The sequence below is a fragment of the Pseudorca crassidens genome, assembly GCF_039906515.1.
Source record: "Pseudorca crassidens isolate mPseCra1 chromosome 1 unlocalized genomic scaffold, mPseCra1.hap1 SUPER_1_unloc_5, whole genome shotgun sequence".
Taxonomy (NCBI): Eukaryota; Metazoa; Chordata; class Mammalia; order Artiodactyla; family Delphinidae; genus Pseudorca; species Pseudorca crassidens.
In genome coordinates, this window is record NW_027135942.1 from 1,617,559 (window position 1) to 1,636,123 (window position 18,565).

Below are 18,565 nucleotides of genomic sequence, written 5' to 3' on the forward strand. Positions count from 1 at the left end.
TACAATGAAGTCTCACTGCTCCACGGTCAAAAGGGCCATCTGAAAAAATTGTAAAATCCAGAAAGGCAGGACAGGCCATGGAGAACTGGGAGCCTTCTTATGCTGATGTGTGGGATGTAAATTGCCAACAGCCACTCTGGAGAAGTGTATGCTGTTTCCTGAAACATCTAAAAAACAAAGCAACAGAGCCTATTGCACTTCTACTTATGGTCCTATAGCTTAGGGAAATTAAAATCAAAAAGACACAGCCACCCCAAAGTTTGGGACGGCTCTGTTTACAAGAACCTCGTTTACGGTACAAGTTCAATATCGCAGAAGCGAAAAATGGATAAAGAAGTTGTGGTACTTACGTACAATGCAATATCACTCAGCAATGAAATCTATGTCATCAGGCCCGTAGCAGCATAATGAGTGGATTCAGCTACGATGATTCTAAGTGAAATAAGTCACACAGAAAAAGAAACATCATAAGATATCACTAATACACGGAATGTAAACTTGGCTACACAGGAACTGAATTACAAAACAGAATAGGGTCTCAAATGTAGAAAACCAACTTATGCTTGCTTAAGGGGAAAGGTGAGGTGGGGTGCTGCATAAAACCAGAGATTGAAATTAACACAGATACCTTTCCATAAGCCAAATATGTAATAGACAAGAGCTACACCTGGCTCAACAAAGTGGACCCAACACCCCATATTAAACGCCTAAGAATATACCTGACTAGTAAGAATCTTAAAACCTATGGATTTATATGTCTCCGAAAGAGAATCAAGCATGTGTACAGGGGAATAAACGCAGCAGTGATAGGATTGGTGAGGTTCGGTGAGCAAATGCAGACCCTTTGAAGTCATATTGCATGGTACCCATTCCATGCGTCTCAACTCTCCAGGTTTAAGGGATTCTTCCTTCAGCTAAAACATGCATGTGGAACCCAGAGTATGATCCACCGTGTGATCGGGAAACGTGTTCAAATTTGTCTCAGTTTTCGACCCCTGGTACTCGGGTGCAACATTCCAGACCCTTTACGAACACTCTCCCCACTTGGAGAGTCAGTGCCTTTAACCTCCTGTTTGGCGCAGTTTGCAATTTCTGCGGAAAATGAACAGGAATAGGGAGAACCAATGAGAGACTAGCTGGAGGTGTCTGGATTGTCAAATTTAACTCTCATTTCCCAGTAGGAAGTGGAATTAACCAAAGGCTAAGCGTGCCATGCCGGAACCACACTAAGGCCTGAAGCAATCCTGCGGTGTTGCGGCCAGCTCACTAGAAAGCGAATTGAAGAAAGGAGCTCAGGGGCACTGTAATTCACAAACCTGCAGAGTTATAAATGACAGCTATCGTCCAAAAATATATTGAAGTAAGGCTGCCAAGAGGACTTGAAAGCGGGGCAGAATTGCAGGAAACCGATTTCAGGAGGTAGACTGGAATTGCATGTAAAGCATAGGAAAAGAGGCAGAACGTCCACAATGATGCACTTGGCCAAAAAGGGCGTATGCGTTTTTTCCTGAATATATTCAGGAAAAAACGCATACGCCCTTTTTGGCCAACCAAGCAAGCTTGCAAAGGATATCTGCACTACAATGAAGTCTCACTGCCCTCCGGTCAAAAGGGATATCTGAAAAAAGTGTAAAATCCAGAAAGGCAGGACAGGCCATGGAGAACTGGGAGCCTTGTTATGCTGATGGGCGTGATGTAAATTGCCAACAGCCACTCTGGAGAAGTGTATGGTGTATCCTGAAACATCTAAAAGCAAAGCAACAGAGCCTAGGGCACTTCCACTTATGGTCCTATAGATTAGGGAAATTAAAATCAAAAAGACACAGCAACCCCAAAGTTTGGGACGGCTCTGTTTACAAGAACCTCGTTTACGGTACAAGTTCAATATCGCAGAAAGCGAGAAATGGATAAAGAAGTTGAGGTACTTACGTACAATGCAATAACTCTCAGCAATGAAATCTATGTAATCAGGCCCTTAGCAGCATAATGAGTGGATTCAGGTACGATGATTCTAAGTGAAATATGTCACACAGAAAAAGAAACATCATAAGATATCACTAATACACGGAATGTAAACTTGGCTACACAGGAACTGAATTACAAAACAGAATAGGGTCTCAAATGTAGAAAACCAACTTATGCTTGCTTAAGGGGAAAGGTGAGTTGGGGTGCTGCATAAAACCAGAGATAGAAATTAGCACAGATACCTTTCCATAAGCCAAATATGTAATAGGCAAGAGCTACTGCTTGCTCAACGAAGTGGACTCAACACCCCATATTAAACGCCTAAGAATATACCTGACTAGTAAGAATCTTAAAACCTATGGATTTATATGTCTCTGAAAGAGAATCAAACATGTGTACAGCGGCATAAATGCAACAGTGATAGGATTGGTGAGGTTCGGTGAGCAAATGCAGACCCTTTGAAGTCATATTGCAGGGTTCCCATTCCATGGTTCTCAACTCTTCAGGTTTAAGGGATTCTTCCTTCAGCTAAAACATGCATGGGAACCCAGAGTATGATCCAACGTGTGATCGGGAAACATGTTCAAATATGTCTCAGTTTTCATCCCCTGGTACTCGGGTGCAACATTCCAGACGCTTTACTAACACTCTCCCCACTTGGAGAGTCAGTGCCTTTAACCTCCTGTTTGGCCCAGTTTGCAATTTCTGCGGAAAAGGAACAGGAATAGGGAGAACCAATGAGAGACTAGCTGGAGGAGTCTCGACGGGCAAATTTAACTCTCATTTCCCACCAGGAAGAGGAATTAACCAAAGGCTCAGCATGCCATGCCGGAACCACACTAGGGCCTGAAGCAATCCTGCGGTGTTGCGGCCAGCTCACAAGAAAGCCAGTTGAAGAAAGGAACTCAGGGGCCCTGTAATTCACAAACCTGCAGAGTTATAAATGACAGCTATCGTCCAAAAATATATTGAAGTAAGGCGCCAAGAGGACTTGAAAGCGGGGCAGAATTGCAGGAAACCGATTTCAGGAGGTAGACTGGAATTGCATGTAAAGCATAGGAAAAGAGGCAGAACGTCCTCAATGATGCACTTGGCCAAAAAGGGCGTATGCGTTTTTTCCTGAATATACTCAGGAAAAAACGCAGACACCCTTTTTGGCCCACCAAGCAAGCTTGCAAAGGAAATCTGCACTACAATGAAGTCTCACTGCCCCCCGGTCAAAAGGGCCATCTGAAAAAAGTGTAAAATCCAGAAAGGCAGGACAGGCCATGGAGAACTGGTAGCCTTCTTATGCTGATGCGCGGGATGTAAATTGCCAACAGCCACTCTGGAGAAGTGTATGGTGTTTCCTGAAACATCTAAAAAACAAGCAACAGAGCCTAGGGCACTTCCACTTATGGTCCTATAGATTAGGGAAATTAAAATGAAAAAGACACAGCCACCCCAAAGTTTGGGACAGCTCTGTTTACAAGAACCTCGTTTACGGTACAAGTTCAATATCGCAGAATGCGAAAAATGGATAAAAAAGTTGTGGTACTTACGTACAATGCAATATCACTCAGCAATGAAATCTATGTCATCAGGCCAGTAGCAGCATAATGAGTGGATTCAGGTACGATGATTCTAAGTGAAATAAGTCACACAGAAAAAGAAACATCATAAGATATCACTAATACACGGAATGTAAACTTGCCTACACAGGAACTGAATTACAAAACAGAATAGGGTCTCAAATGTAGAAAACCAACTTATGCTTGCTTAAGGGGAAAGGTGAGTTGGGGTGCTGCATAAAACCAGAGATTGAAATTAGCACAGATACCTTTCCATAAGCAAAATATGTTATAGACAAGAGCTACAGCTTGCTCCACGAAGTGGACTCAACACCCCATATTAAACGCCTAAGAATATACCTGACTAGTAAGAATCTTAAAACCTATGGATTTATATGTCTCCGAAAGAGAATCAAGCGTGTGTACAGCGGCATAAACGCAGCAGTGATATGATTGGTGAGGTTCGGTGAGCAAATGCAGACCCTTTGAAGTCATATTGCATGGTACCCATTCCATGGTTCTCAACTCTCCAGGTTTAAGGGATTCTTCCTTCATCTAAAACATGCATGTGGAACCCAGAGTATGATCCACCGTGTGATCGGGAAACGTGTTCAAATGTGTCTCAGTTTTCGTCCCCTGGTACTCGGGTGCAACATTCCAGACGCTTTACTAACACTCTCCCCACTTGAGAGTCAGTGCCTTTAAACTCCTGTTTGGCCCAGTTTGCAATTTCTGCGGAAAATGAACAGGAATAGGGAGAACCAATGAGAGACTACCTGGAGGTGTCTGGACGGGAAAATTTAAGTCTCATTTCCCACCAGGAAGAGGAATTAACCAAAGGCTCAGCGAGCCATGCCGGAACCACCCTAGGGCCTGAAGCAATCCTGCGGTGTTGCGGCCAGCTCACAAGAAAGCGAGTTGAAGAAAGGAGCTCAGGGGCACTGTAATTCACACACCTGCAGAGTTATAAATGACAGCTATCGTCCAAAAATATATTGAAGTAAGGCTGCCAAGAGGACTTGAAAGCGGGGCAGAATTGCAGGAAACCGATTTCCGGAGGTAGACTGGAATTGCATGTAAAGCTTAGGAAAAGAGGCAGAACGTCCACAATGATGCACTTGGCCAAAAATGGCGTATGCATTTTTTTCTGAATATATTCAGGAAAAAACGCATACGCCCTTTTTGGTCAACCAAGCAAGCTTGCAAAGGAAATCTGCACTACAATGAAGTCTCACTGGCCCCCGGTCAAAAGGGCCATCTGAAAAAAGTGTAAAATCCAGAAAGGCAGGACAGCCCATGGAGAACTGGGAGCCTAGTTAGACTGATGGGCGGGATGTAAATTGCCAACAGCCACTCTGGAGAAGTGTATGGCGTTTCCTGAAACATCTAAAAAACAAAGCAACAGAGCCTAGGGCACTTCCACTTATGGTCCTATAGATTAGGGAAATTAAAATCAAAAAGACACAGCCACCCCAAAGTTTGGGACGGCTCTGTTTACAAGAACCTCAGTTACGGTACAAGTTCAATATCGCAGAAAGCGAAAAATGGATAAAGAAGTTGTGGTACTTACGTACAATGCAATATCACTCAGCAATGAAATCTATGTCATCAGGCCAGTAGCAGCATAATGAGTGGATTCAGGTACAATGATTCTAAGTGAAATAAGTCCCACAGAAAAAGAAACATCATAAGATATCACTAATACACGGAAGGTAAACTTGCCTACACAGGAACTGAATTACAAAACAGAATAGGGTCTCAAATGTAGAAAACCAACTTATGCTTGCTTAAGGGGAAAGGTGAGTTGGGGTGCTGCATAAAACCAGAGATTGAAATTAGCACAGATACCTTTCCATAAGCCAAATATGTAATAGACAAGAGCTACTCCTTGCTCAACGAAGTGGACTCAACACCCCATATTAAACGCCTAAGAATATACCTGACTAGTAAGAATCTTAAAACCTATGGATTTATATGTCTCCGAAAGAGAACCAAGCGTGTGTACAGCGGCATAAATGCAGCAGTGATAGGATTGGTGAGGTTCGGTGAGCAAATGCAGACCCTTGGAAGTCATATTGCATGGTACCCATTCCATGGTTCTCAACTCTCCAGGTTTAAGGGATTCTTCCTTCAGCTAAAACATGCATGTGGAACCCAGAGTATGATTCACCGTGTGATCGGGAAACGTTTTCAAAAGTGTCTCAGATTTCGTCCCCTGGTACTCGGGTGCAACATTCCAGACCCTTTACTAACACTCTCCCCACTTGGAGAGTCAGTGCCTTTAACCTCCTGTTTGGCCCAGTTTGCAATTTCTGCGGAAAATGAACAGGAATAGGGAGAACCAATGAGAGACTAGCTGGAGGTGTCTGGACGGGCAAATTTAACTCTCATTTCCCTCCAGGAAGAGGAATTAACCAAAGGCTCAGCGAGCCATACTGGAACCACACTAGGGCCTGAAGCAATCCTGCGGTGTTGCGGCCAGCTCACAAGAAAGCGAGTTGAAGAAAGGAGCTCAGGGGCACTGTAATTCACAAACCTGCAGAGTTATAAATGACAGCTATCGTCCAAAAATATATTGAAGTAAGGCTGCCAAGAGGACTTGAAAGTGGGGCAGAATTGCAGGAAACCGATTTCAGGAGGTAGACTGGAATTGCATGTAAAGCATAGGAAAAGAGGCAGAACGTCCACAATGATGCACTTGGCCAAAAAGGACGTATGCGTTTTATCCTGAATATATTCAGGAAAAAACGCATACACCCTTTTTGGTCAACCAAGCAAGCTTGCAAAGGAAATCTGCACTACAATGAAGTCTCACTGCCCCCCGGTCAAAAGGGCCATCTGAAAAAACTGTAAAATCCAGAAAGGCAGGACAGGCCATGGAGAACTGGGAGCCTTCTTATGCTGATGGGCGGGATGTAAATTGCCAACAGCCACTCTGGAGAAATGTATGGCGTTTCCTGAAACATCTAAAAAACAAAGCAACAGAGCCTAGGGCACTTCCACTTATGGTCCTATAGATTAGGGAAATTAAAATCAAAAAGACACAGCCACCCCAAAGTTTGGGACAGCTCTGTTTACAAGAACCTCGTTTACGGTACAAGTTCAATATCGCAGAAAGCGAAAAATGGATAAAGAAGTTGTGGTACTTACGTACAATGCAATATCACTCAGCAATGAAATCTATGTCATCAGGCCAGTAGCAGCATAATGAGTGGATTCAGGTACGATAATTCTAAGTGAAATAAGTCACACAGAAAAAGAAACATCATAAGGTATCACTAATACACGGAATGTAAACTTGGCTACACAGGAACTGAATTACAAAACAGAATAGGGTCTCAAATGTAGAAAACCAACTTATGCTTGCTTAAGGGGAAAGGTGAGTTGGGGTGCTGCATAAAACCAGAGATTTAAATTAGCACAGATACCTTTCCATAAGCCAAATATTTAATAGACAAGAGCTACTGCTTGCTCAACGAAGTGGACTCAACACCCCATATTAAACGCCTAAGAATATACCTGACTAGTAAGAATCTTAAAACCTATGGATTTATATGTCTCCGAAAGAGAACCAAGCGTGTGTACAGCGGCATAAACGCAGCAGTGATAGGATTGGTGAGGTTCGGTGAGCAAATGCAGACCCTTGGAAGTCATATTGCATGGTACCCATTCCATGGTTCTCAACTCTCCAGGTTTAAGGGATTCTTCCTTCAGCTAAAACATGCATGTGGAACCCAGAGTATGATCCACCGTGTGATCGGGAAACGTGTTCAAATGTGTCTCAGTTTTCTTCCCCTGGTACTCGGGTGCAACATTCCAGATGCTTTACTAACACTCTCCCCACTTGGAGAGTCAGTGCCTTTAACCTCCTGTTTGGCCCAGTTTGCAATTTCTTTGGAAAATGAACAGGAAAAGGGAGAACCAATGAGAGACTAGCTGGAGGTGTCTGGACAGGCAAATTTTACTCTCATTTCTCACCAGGAAGAGGAATTAACCAAAGGCTAAGCGAGCCGTGCCAGAACCACACTAGGGCCTGAAGCAATCCTTTGGTGTTGCGGCCAGCTCACAAGAAAGCGAGTTGAAGAAAGGAGCTCAGGGACACTGTAATTCACAAAGCTGCAGAGTTATAAATGACAGCTATCGTCCAAAAATATATTGAAGTAAGGCTGCCAAGAGGACTTGAAAGCGGGGCAGAATTGCAGGAAACCAATTTCAGGAGGTAGACTGGAATTGCATGTAAAGCATAGGAAAAGAGGCAGAAGGTCCACAATGATGCACTTGGCCAAAAAGGGCGTATTCTTTTTTTCCTGAATATATTCAGGAAAAAACGCATACGCCCTTTTTGGCCAACCAAGCAAGCTTGCAAAGGAAATCTGCAGTACAATGAAGTCTCACTGCCCCCCGGTCAAAAGGGCCATCTGAAAAAAGTGTAAAATCCAGAAAGGCAGGACAGACCATGGAGAACTGGGAGCCTACTTAGGCTGATGGGCGGGATGTAAATTGTCAACAGCCACTCTGGAGAAGTGTATGGTGTTTCCTGAAACATCTGAAAAACAAAGCAACAGAGCCTAGGGCACTTCCATTTTTGGTCCTATAGATTAGGGAAATTAAAATCAAAAAGACACAGCCACCCCAAAGTTTGGAACGGCTCTGTTTACAAGAACCTCGTTTACGGTTCAAGTTCAATATCGCAGAAAGCGAAAAATGGATAAAGAAGTTCTGGTACTTAAGTACAATGCAATATCACTCAGCAATGAAATCTATGTCATCAGGCCAGTAGCAGCATAATGAGTGGATTCAGGTACGATGATTCTAAGTGAAATAAGTCACACAGAAAAAGAAACATCGTAAGATATCACTAACACACGGATTGTAAACTTGGCTACACAGGAACTGAATTACAAAACAGAATAGGGTCTCAAATGTAGAAAACCAACTTATGCTTGCTTAAGGGGAAAGGTGAGTTGGGGTGCTGCAGAAAACCAGAGATTGAAATTAGCACAGATACCTTTCCATAAGCCAAATATGTAATAGACAAGAGCTACTCCTTGCTCAACGAAGTGGACTCAACACCCCATATTAAACGCCTAAGAATAAACCTGACTAGTAAGAATCTTAAAACCTATGGATTTATATGTCTCCGAAAGAGAACCAAGCGTGTGTACAGCGGCATAAATGCAGCAGTGATAGGATTGGTGAGGTTCGGTGAGCAAATGCAGACCCTTGGAAGTCATATTGCATGGTACCCATTCCATGGTTCTCAACTCTCCAGGTTTAAGGGATTCTTCCTTCAGCTAAAACATGCATGTGGAACCCAGAGTATGATTCACCGTGTGATCGGGAAACGTGTTCAAAAGTGTCTCAGATTTCGTCCCCTGGTACTCGGGTGCAACATTCCAGACACTTTACTAACACTCTCCCCACTTGGAGAGTCAGTGCCTTTAACCTCCTGTTTGGCCCAGTTTGCAATTTCTGCGGAAAATGAACAGGAATAGGGAGAACCAATGAGAGACTACCTGGAGGTGTCTGGACGGGCAAATTTAACTCTCATTTCCCTCCAGGAAGAGGAATTAACCAAAGGCTCAGCGAGCCATACTGGAACCACACTAGGGCCTGAAGCAATCCTGCGGTGTTGCGGCCAGCTCACAAGAAAGCGAGTTGAAGAAAGGAGCTCAGGGGCACTGTAATTCACAAACCTGCAGAGTTATAAATGACAGCTATCGTCCAAAAATATATTGAAGTAAGGCTGCCAAGAGGACTTGAAAGTGGGGCAGAATTGCAGGAAACCGATTTCAGGAGGTAGACTGGAATTGCATGTAAAGCATAGGAAAAGAGGCAGAACGTCCACAATGATGCACTTGGCCAAAAAGGACGTATGCGTTTTATCCTGAATATATTCAGGAAAAAACGCATACACCCTTTTTGGTCAACCAAGCAAGCTTGCAAAGGAAATCTGCACTACAATGAAGTCTCACTGCCCCCCGGTCAAAAGGGCCATCTGAAAAAACTGTAAAATCCAGAAAGGCAGGACAGGCCATGGAGAACTGGGAGCCTAGTTAGACTGATGGGGGGGATGTAAATTGCCAACAGCCACTCTGGAGAAATGTATGGCGTTTCCTGAAACATCTAAAAAACAAAGCAACAGAGCCTAGGGCACTTCCACTTATGGTCCTATAGATTAGGGAAATTAAAATCAAAAAGACACAGCCACCCCAAAGTTTGGGACGGCTCTGTTTACAAGAACCTCGTTTACGGTACAAGTTCAATATCGCAGAAAGCGAAAAATGGATAAAGAAGTTGTGGTACTTACGTACAATGCAATATCACTCAGCAATGAAATCTATGTCATCAGGCCAGTAGCAGCATAATGAGTGGATTCAGGTACGATAATTCTAAGTGAAATAAGTCACACAGAAAAAGAAACATCATAAGGTATCACTAATACACGGAATGTAAACTTGGCTACACAGGAACTGAATTACAAAACAGAATAGGGTCTCAAATGTAGAAAACCAACTTATGCTTGCTTAAGGGGAAAGGTGAGTTGGGGTGCTGCATAAAACCAGAGATTGAAATTAGCACAGATACCTTTCCATAAGCCAAATATGTAATAGACAAGAGCTACTCCTTGCTCAACGAAGTGGACTCAACACCCCATATTAAACGCCTAAGAATATACCTGACTAGTAAGAATCTTAAAACCTATGGATTTATATGTCTCCGAAAGAGAACCAAGCGTGTGTACAGCGGCATAAATGCAGCAGTGATAGGATTGGTGAGGTTCGGTGAGCAAATGCAGACCCTTGGAAGTCATATTGCATGGTACCCATTCCATGGTTCTCAACTCTCCAGGTTTAAGGGATTCTTCCTTCAGCTAAAACATGCATGTGGAACCCAGAGTATGATTCACCGTGTGATCGGGAAACGTGTTCAAAAGTGTCTCAGATTTCGTCCCCTGGTACTCGGGTGCAACATTCCAGACACTTTACTAACACTCTCCCCACTTGGAGAGTCAGTGCCTTTAACCTCCTGTTTGGCCCAGTTTGCAATTTCTGCGGAAAATGAACAGGAATAGGGAGAACCAATGAGAGACTACCTGGAGGTGTCTGGACGGGCAAATTTAACTCTCATTTCCCACCAGGAAGAGGAATTAACCAAAGGCTCAGCGAGCCATACTGGAACCACACTAGGGCCTGAAGCAATCCTGCGGTGTTGCAGCCAGCTCACAAGAAAGCGAGTTGAAGAAAGGAGCTCAGGGGCACTGTAATTCACAAACCTGCAGAGTTATAAATGACAGCTATCGTCCAAAAATATATTGAAGTAAGGCTGCCAAGAGGACTTGAAAGTGGGGCAGAATTGCAGGAAACCGATTTCAGGAGGTAGACTGGAATTGCATGTAAAGCATAGGAAAAGAGGCAGAACGTCCACAATGATGCACTTGGCCAAAAAGGACGTATGCGTTTTATCCTGAATATATTCAGGAAAAAACGCATACACCCTTTTTGGTCAACCAAGCAAGCTTGCAAAGGAAATCTGCACTACAATGAAGTCTCACTGCCCCCCGGTCAAAAGGGCCATCTGAAAAAACTGTAAAATCCAGAAAGGCAGGACAGGCCATGGAGAACTGGGAGCCTAGTTAGACTGATGGGGGGGATGTAAATTGCCAACAGCCACTCTGGAGAAATGTATGGCGTTTCCTGAAACATCTAAAAAACAAAGCAACAGAGCCTAGGGCACTTCCACTTATGGTCCTATAGATTAGGGAAATTAAAATCAAAAAGACACAGCCACCCCAAAGTTTGGGACAGCTCTGTTTACAAGAACCTCGTTTACGGTACAAGTTCAATATCGCAGAAAGCGAAAAATGGATAAAGAAGTTGTGGTACTTACGTACAATGCAATATCACTCAGCAATGAAATCTATGTCATCAGGCCAGTAGCAGCATAATGAGTGGATTCAGGTACGATAATTCTAAGTGAAATAAGTCACACAGAAAAAGAAACATCATAAGGTATCACTAATACACGGAATGTAAACTTGGCTACACAGGAACTGAATTACAAAACAGAATAGGGTCTCAAATGTAGAAAACCAACTTATGCTTGCTTAAGGGGAAAGGTGAGTTGGGGTGCTGCATAAAACCAGAGATTGAAATTAGCACAGATACCTTTCCATAAGCCAAATATTTAATAGACAAGAGCTACTGCTTGCTCAACGAAGTGGACTCAACTCCCCATATTAAACGCCTAAGAATATACCTGACTAGTAAGAATCTTAAAACCTATGGATTTATATGTCTCCGAAAGAGAACCAAGCGTGTGTACAGCGGCATAAACGCAGCAGTGATAGGATTGGTGAGGTTCGGTGAGCAAATGCAGACCCTTGGAAGTCATATTGCATGGTACCCATTCCATGGTTCTCAACTCTCCAGGTTTAAGGGATTCTTCCTTCAGCTAAAACATGCATGTGGAACCCAGAGTATGATCCACCGTGTGATCGGGAAACGTGTTCAAATGTGTCTCAGTTTTCTTCCCCTGGTACTCGGGTGCAACATTCCAGATGCTTTACTAACACTCTCCCCACTTGGAGAGTCAGTGCCTTTAACCTCCTGTTTGGCCCAGTTTGCAATTTCTTTGGAAAATGAACAGGAATAGGGAGAACCAATGAGAGACTAGCTGGAGGTGTCTGGACAGGCAAATTTTACTCTCATTTCTCACCAGGAAGAGGAATTAACCAAAGGCTAAGCGAGCCGTGCCAGAACCACACTAGGGCCTGAAGCAATCCTTTGGTGTTGCGGCCAGCTCACAAGAAAGCGAGTTGAAGAAAGGAGCTCAGGGGCACTGTAATTCACAAAGCTGCAGAGTTATAAATGACAGCTATCGTCCAAAAATATATTGAAGTAAGGCTGCCAAGAGGACTTGAAAGCGGGGCAGAATTGCAGGAAACCGATTTCAGGAGGTAGACTGGAATTGCATGTAAAGCATAGGAAAAGAGGCAGAAGGTCCACAATGATGCACTTGGCCAAAAAGGGCGTATTCTTTTTTTCCTGAATATATTCAGGAAAAAACGCATACGCCCTTTTTGGCCAACCAAGCAAGCTTGCAAAGGAAATCTGCAGTACAATGAAGTCTCACTGCCCCCCGGTCAAAAGGGCCATCTGAAAAAAGTGTAAAATCCAGAAAGGCAGGACAGACCATGGAGAACTGGGAGCCTACTTAGGCTGATGGGCGGGATGTAAATTGTCAACAGCCACTCTGGAGAAGTGTATGGTGTTTCCTGAAACATCTGAAAAACAAAGCAACAGAGCCTAGGGCACTTCCATTTTTGGTCCTATAGATTAGGGAAATTAAAATCAAAAAGACACAGCCACCCCAAAGTTTGGAACGGCTCTGTTTACAAGAACCTCGTTTACGGTTCAAGTTCAATATCGCAGAAAGCGAAAAATGGATAAAGAAGTTCTGGTACTTAAGTACAATGCAATATCACTCAGCAATGAAATCTATGTCATCAGGCCAGTAGCAGCATAATGAGTGGATTCAGGTACGATGATTCTAAGTGAAATAAGTCACACAGAAAAAGAAACATCGTAAGATATCACTAACACACGGATTGTAAACTTGGCTACACAGGAACTGAATTACAAAACAGAATAGGGTCTCAAATGTAGAAAACCAACTTATGCTTGCTTAAGGGGAAAGGTGAGTTGGGGTGCTGCAGAAAACCAGAGATTGAAATTAGCACAGATACCTTTCCATAAGCCAAATATGTAATAGACAAGAGCTACTCCTTGCTCAACGAAGTGGACTCAACACCCCATATTAAACGCCTAAGAATATACCTGACTAGTAAGAATCTTAAAACCTATGGATTTATATGTCTCCGAAAGAGAACCAAGCGTGTGTACAGCGGCATAAATGCAGCAGTGATAGGATTGGTGAGGTTCGGTGAGCAAATGCAGACCCTTGGAAGTCATATTGCATGGTACCCATTCCATGGTTCTCAACTCTCCAGGTTTAAGGGATTCTTCCTTCAGCTAAAACATGCATGTGGAACCCAGAGTATGATTCACCGTGTGATCGGGAAACGTGTTCAAAAGTGTCTCAGATTTCGTCCCCTGGTACTCGGGTGCAACATTCCAGACACTTTACTAACACTCTCCCCACTTGGAGAGTCAGTGCCTTTAACCTCCTGTTTGGCCCAGTTTGCAATTTCTGCGGAAAATGAACAGGAATAGGGAGAACCAATGAGAGACTAGCTGGAGGTGTCTGGACGGGCAAATTTAACTCTCATTTCCCTCCAGGAAGAGGAATTAACCAAAGGCTCAGCGAGCCATACTGGAACCACACTAGGGCCTGAAGCAATCCTGCGGTGTTGCGGCCAGCTCACAAGAAAGCGAGTTGAAGAAAGGAGCTCAGGGGCACTGTAATTCACAAACCTGCAGAGTTATAAATGACAGCTATCGTCCAAAAATATATTGAAGTAAGGCTGCCAAGAGGACTTGAAAGTGGGGCAGAATTGCAGGAAACCGATTTCAGGAGGTAGACTGGAATTGCATGTAAAGCATAGGAAAAGAGGCAGAACGTCCACAATGATGCACTTGGCCAAAAAGGACGTATGCGTTTTATCCTGAATATATTCAGGAAAAAACGCATACACCCTTTTTGGTCAACCAAGCAAGCTTGCAAAGGAAATCTGCACTACAATGAAGTCTCACTGCCCCCCGGTCAAAAGGGCCATCTGAAAAAACTGTAAAATCCAGAAAGGCAGGACAGGCCATGGAGAACTGGGAGCCTAGTTAGACTGATGGGGGGGAAGTAAATTGCCAACAGCCACTCTGGAGAAATGTATGGCGTTTCCTGAAACATCTAAAAAACAAAGCAACAGAGCCTAGGGCACTTCCACTTATGGTCCTATAGATTAGGGAAATTAAAATCAAAAAGACACAGCCACCCCAAAGTTTGGGACGGCTCTGTTTACAAGAACCTCATTTACGGTACAAGTTCAATATCGCAGAAAGCGAAAAATGGATAAAGAAGTTGTGGTACTTACGTACAATGCAATATCACTCAGCAATGAAATCTATGTCATCAGGCCAGTAGCAGCATAATGAGTGGATTCAGGTACGATAATTCTAAGTGAAATAAGTCACACAGAAAAAGAAACATCATAAGGTATCACTAATACACGGAATGTAAACTTGGCTACACAGGAACTGAATTACAAAACAGAATAGGGTCTCAAATGTAGAAAACCAACTTATGCTTGCTTAAGGGGAAAGGTGAGTTGGGGTGCTGCAGAAAACCAGAGATTGAAATTAGCACAGATACCTTTCCATAAGCCAAATATGTAATATACAAGAGCTACTCCTTGCTCAACGAAGTGGACTCAACACCCCATATTAAACGCCTAAGAATAAACCTGACTAGTAAGAATCTTAAAACCTATGGATTTATATGTCTCCGAAAGAGAACCAAGCGTGTGTACAGCGGCATAAATGCAGCAGTGATAGGATTGGTGAGGTTCGGTGAGCAAATGCAGACCCTTGGAAGTCATATTGCATGGTACCCATTCCATGGTTCTCAACTCTCCAGGTTTAAGGGATTCTTCCTTCAGCTAAAACATGCATGTGGAACCCAGAGTATGATTCACCGTGTAATCGGGAAACGTGTTCAAAAGTGTCTCAGATTTCGTCCCCTGGTACTCGGGTGCAACATTCCAGACACTTTACTAACACTCTCCCCACTTGGAGAGTCAGTGCCTTTAACCTCCTGTTTGGCCCAGTTTGCAATTTCTGCGGAAAATGAACAGGAATAGGGAGAACCAATGAGAGACTAGCTGGAGGTGTCTGGACGGGCAAATTTAACTCTCATTTCCCAAAAGGAAGAGGAATTAACCAAAGGCTCAGCGAGCCATGCCGAAACTACACTAGGGCCTGAAGCAATCCTGCGGTGTTGCGGCCAGCTCACAAGAAAGCGAGTTGAAGAAAGGAGCTCAGGGGCACTGTAATTCACAAAGCTTCAGAGTTATAAATGACAGCTATCGTCCAAAAATATATTGAAGTAAGGCTGCCAAGAGGACTTGAAAGCGGGGCAGAATTGCAGGAAACCGATTTCAGGAGGTAGACTGGAATTGCATGTAAAGCATAGGAAAAGAGGCAGAACGTCCACAATGATGCACTTGGCCAAAAAGGGCGTATGGGTTTTTTCCTGAATATATTCAGGAAAAAACGCATACGCCCTTTTTGGCCAACCAAGCAAGCTTGCAAAGGAAATCTGCACTACAATGAAGTCTCACTGCCCCCCGGTCAAAAGAGCCATCTGAAAAAAGTGTAAAATCCAGAAAGGCAGGACAGGCCATGGAGAACTGGGAGCCTTCTTATGCTGATGGGCGGGATGTAAATTGCCAACAGCCACTCTGGAGAAGTGTATGGTGTTTCCTGAAACATCTATAAAACCAAAGCAACAGAGCCTAGGGCACTTCCACTTATGGTCCTATAGATTAGGGAAATTAAAATCAAAAAGACACAGCCACCCCAAAGTTTGGGACGGCTATGTTTACAAGAACCTCATTTACGGTACAAGTTCAATATCGCAGAAAGCGAAAAATGGATAAAGAAGTTGTGGAACTTACGTACAAGGCAATATCACTCAGCAATGAAATCTATGTCATCAGGCCAGTAGCAGCATAATGAATGGATTCAGGTACGATGATTCTAAGTAAAATAAGTCACACAGAAAAAGAAACATCATAAGGTATCACTAATACACGGAATGTAAACTTGGCTACACAGGAACTGAATTACAAAACAGAATAGGGTCTCAAAAGTAGAAAACCAACTTATGCTTGCTTAAGGGGAAAGGTGAGTTGGGGTGCTGCATAAAACCAGAGATTGAAATTAACACAGATACCTTTCCATAAGACAAATATGTAATAGACAAGAGCTACTGCTTGCTCAACGAAGTGGACTCAACACCCCATATTAAACGCCTAAGAATATACCTGACTAGTAAGAATCTTAAAACCTATGGATTTATATGTCTCCGAAAGAGAATCCAGCGTGTGTACAGGGCATAAACGCAGCAGTGATAGGATTGGTGAGGTTCGGTGAGCAAATGCAGACCCTTTGAAGTCATATTGCATGGTACCCATTCCATGGGTCTCAACTCTCCAGGTTTAAGGGATTCTTCCTTCAGCTAAAACATGCATGTGGAACCCAGAGTATGATCCACCGTGTGATCGGGAAACGTGTTCAAATGTGTCTCAGTTTTCGTCCCCTGGTACTCGGGTGCAACATTCCAGACGCTTTACTAACACTCTCCCCACTTGGAGAGTCAGTGCCTTTAACCTCCTGTTTGGCCCAGTTTGCAATTTCTGCGGAAAATGAACAGGAATAGGGAGAACCAATGAGAGACTAGCTGGGGGTGTCTGGACGGGCAAATTTAACTCTCATTTCCCACCAGGAAGAGGAATTAACCAAAGGCTCAGCGAGCCATGCCGGAACCACACTAGGGCCTGAAGCAATCCTGCGGTGTTGCGGCCAGCTCACAAGAAAGCCAGTTGAAAAAAGGAGCTCAGGGGCACTGTAATTCACAAACCTTCAGAGTTATAAATGACAGCTATCGTCCAAAAATATATTGAAGTAAGGCTGCCAAGCGGACTTGAAAGCGGGGCAGAATTGCAGGAAACCGATTTAAGGAGGTAGACTGGAATTGCATGTAAAGCATAGGAAAAGAGGCAGAACGTCCACAATGATGCACTTGGCCAAAAAGGGCGTATGCGTTTTTTCCTGAATATATTCCTGAATATATTCAGGAAAAAACGCATACGCCCTTTTTGGCCAACCAAGCAAGCTTGCAAAGGAAATCTGCACTACAATGAAGTCTCACTGCCCCCCGGTCAAAAGGGCCATCTGAAAAAACTGTAAAATCCAGAAAGGCAGGACAGGCCATGGAGAACTGGGAGCCTTCTTATGCTGATGGGCGGGATGTAAATTGCCAACAGCCACTCTGGAGAAGTGTATGGTGTTTCCTGAAACATCTAAAAAACAAAGCAACAGAGCCTAGGGCACTTCCACTTATGGTCCTATAGATTAGGGAAATTAAAATCAAAAAGACACAGCCACCCCAAAGTTTGGGACGGCTCTGTTTACAAGAACCTCATTTACGGTACAAGTTCAATATCGCAGAAAGCGAAAAATGGATAAAGAAGTTGTGGTACTTACGTACAATGCAATACCACTCAGCAATGAAATCTATGTCATCAGGCCAGTAGCAGCATAATGAGTGGATTCAGGTACGATGATTCTAAGTGAAATAAGTCACACAGAAAAAGAAACATCATAAGATATCACTAATACACGGAATGTAAACTTGCCTACACAGGAACTGAATTACAAAACAGAATAGGGTCTCAAATGTAGAAAACCAACTTATGCTTGCTTAAGGGGAAAGGTGAGTTGGGGTGCTGCATAAAACCAGAGATTGAAATTAGCACAGATACCTTTCCATAAGCCAAATATGTAATAGACAAGAGCTACTGCTTGCTCAACGAAGTGGACTCAACACTCCATATTAAACGCCTAAGAATATACCTGACTAGTAAGAATCTTAAAGCCTATGGATTTATATGTCTCCGAAAGAGAAACCAGCGTGTGTACAGCGACATAAACGCAGCAGTGATAGGATTGGTGAGGTTCGATGAGCAAATGCAGACCCTTTGAAGTCATATTGCATGGTACCCATTCCATGCGTCTCAACTCTCCAGGTAAGGGATTCTTCCTTCAGCTAAAACATGCATGTGGAACCCAGAGTATGATCCACCGTGTGATCGGGAAACGTGTTCATATGTGTCTCAGTTTTCGTCCCCTGGTACTCGGGTGCAACATTCCAGACGCTTTACTAACACTCTCCCCACTTGGAGAGTCAGTGCCTTTAACCTCCTGTTTGGCCCAGTTTGCAATTTCTGCGGAAAATGAACAGGAATAGGGAGAACCAATGAGAGACTAGCTGGAGGTGTCTGGACGGGCAAATTTAACTCTCATTTCCCACCA

At 43.5% G+C, this 18,565-nt stretch overlaps 1 long non-coding RNA gene across 1 annotated transcript; it reads right to left on the reverse strand.

The window, feature by feature from the left end:
- Window positions 1–345: 345 nt before the first annotated feature.
- On the reverse strand, window positions 346–13,047 carry LOC137217936 (uncharacterized). The gene is made up of 3 exons (XR_010940335.1): window positions 12,982–13,047; window positions 8,242–8,327; window positions 346–432 (listed from the first exon to the last, which is right to left on the reverse strand). It is a non-coding gene; the product is annotated as an uncharacterized lncRNA (long non-coding RNA).
- Window positions 13,048–18,565: the final 5,518 nt, after the last annotated feature.